A 2,324-nucleotide genomic window follows, 5' to 3' on the forward strand; every position below is an offset into this window, starting at 1 on the left:
GATAGGTGTGTGTGTGTGTGTGTGTGTGTGTGTGTGTGTGTGTGTGTGTGTGTTATTCATGGTTCGCGTGACCTGGGGTATGTGTGTTCGAGAGGCCAGAATACAGAAACTAGCACGCTTGTGATGTGCGAACAGTTCAGAGTATCTGACGTGAAGTTTGGGGTTGAAGTTTTGGACCATAACGCCAGCACAAGCAGGTAATTAATGTAAAAACCTGCTTTAAATGATATTAAGCAATGTTTTTATTCAGAAGTTTCCTTTATGTACTTTTTCTTATATGTTTACAGTTTTACTCAATAGAAAGATTTCTCGTTTTGTTCTTATGAAAAGATTTTTAATGAAGTGAGGCCAGAGTCCCTTAGATTTTTTAAATCAAAGATAAATGTATAAACCTTTTATAATATTTGTTATTGTTTTGCTGTTCATATATCATTTTGCTATTTATTCATTACTTTTTCTGTGTTTTCACTTGTTTCTAGCCATGAATAAAGCCATGAAAGCTGGCAATAGTTCTACAACAAACTCGATACAAAGTGTTTGTGTTTCACTGCATGTTAAACCTGCGTTAATGCTGAGGTGGTCCACAATTTCCTTTTTGTTCAATGTTGCTTCATCTTTTTTTTTTTTTTTTTTTATTAATTAAATGTTTTTGCTCTTTGTCATTTAAACAATACTTTTTAAGTTGAGCAGTGTTATTTTATTGATTTGATTTTAGTTTTACTTTTCCTCTTTTCATAGTTCTCATAATTTAGGTTTAAGTTTGAATAATTGTTTTTTTATTCGTTTTTTTTAATAGGTTTATATTTTTTTATTATTTTTATTTTATTTATTTGTTTAAGTTTTAGTGATTTTCTTTCAAATCTTCAAGTAAAACTAAAAAATGAGAAATGTTCTGTAAAACCATTTTAAAATGCATAGCGTTAATGGAAATCAAATAATTATGGTGACATTGAATCATATTTCTCTGTGTAGTGAGATTTGTTTTATGAATCTCTAGTTCCTGATTCATGTCGTCACTGAAGGGTAAAATTGTGTGTGTGTGTGTGTAATAAGATCAGATAATATTTGTGTTTGGATTCCTGACACACCCACGATTCAATCTCAACTCATGTGTGCAGAAGATTATGGCATGTGTGTGTGTTTGCAGAGCAGTAGATTACACAGGCTTAACTGTGTCAATGGCCTCACACGACCGGAGAATGAACACATTTACTTAACTATATAAATGAGGACATACAATAGACAATATAAAGCCAATTATGACTGCAGACTAACCTGAAACCGACAAGAAAATGTTCAGGGATATTACATGTATATATGTGTTTGTGTGTGTGTGTGTGTATATACAATAGATATATATTCCCCTAGGTTTACGGCTTTTAGGGGGGTATTCCGTTTTTTTTCCATTTTAATTTTTCCGGACTCCTTTTTAATGGTTAAATTAAATTGTATTAATCAAAAAGCATGTCTAATTAATTAAAATCATGAAACTTAAACTTTGAAATTATTCAAAGTTTAACAAAAATTACGTGTTTAGGACCCAAAAATATTTTATTTTTTCCAACCTTATGTTTTATTGTTACCAAATTCTGTGTTTTAGCATGTCTAATTATTAGAAAGCTTAAAAACAAGTTTCATTTATTCTTACAATCGCCTTATGGTTTTTTCCCTCAGAAATTCTGTGTTGTGTATTTACATTTTTAAGGCATAAAACATTAATTTAATTTATCTTTTAATTAATGAAAATTAAACCAATTTTATTTTTTGGAAAATAAAGGGGAATTAATATTACAATTAAAACATTGAAGAAATATTGTATGATTATTCCTTAAAAATAAGGTTTTAATCATTTTAGTAGTAGTAGTAGTAGCTTATTACGTACATTCTACTCAACAATAGTAATGCAATGTCTTCAAGTTAAACCAAACCTTTATTTTGACGGGTTGCTGTGAATACCTTTACATTCCTGTGCGTGTATGATATGAGGATAGTTTTACTCAAACGAAACGGTCAAATGCTGATGAAGTGACCCTCAGAGCAGTTCTGGAGATGTTGTTCATGTATTTATGTCCTCATTCAGTGAGACGGCAGAGGCTAATATCACCGGAAGCGTCACGTGCGCTTCAGTACGAGTAGTAAACAAAACCGCGCGTCTGCGCCATTCATTAACACAGAGACACGCAGAATTCATATTTAAAAAGTCGTTTTGCGGCCTAATATTTACAAATACTAGTGGGAGTGTGTTCACATGTGTGTGCTCACATGTGTGTGCTCACGTGTGTGTGTGTGTGTGTGTGTGTGTGTGTGTGTGTGTGTGCGCGCGC

General features: G+C 32.2%; 1 protein-coding gene across 1 annotated transcript in view; it reads left to right on the plus strand.

The window, feature by feature from the left end:
• The first annotated feature begins 121 nt into the window (after positions 1–121).
• Positions 122–2,324, plus strand: part of LOC107554379 (microtubule-associated protein 4-like) — a 10,578-nt gene continuing 8,375 nt past the window's right edge. Inside the window, exon 1 of the mRNA XM_016236869.1 lies at positions 122–197. The gene's annotated coding sequence lies outside the window, so the exon portion shown is untranslated. The remainder of the gene's footprint in view (positions 198–2,324) is intronic.

This window comes from Sinocyclocheilus grahami, unplaced genomic scaffold, assembly GCF_001515645.1.
Source record: "Sinocyclocheilus grahami isolate Dianchi unplaced genomic scaffold, SAMN03320097.WGS_v1.1 scaffold499.1, whole genome shotgun sequence".
Lineage (NCBI taxonomy): Eukaryota > Metazoa > Chordata > Actinopteri > Cypriniformes > Cyprinidae > Sinocyclocheilus > Sinocyclocheilus grahami.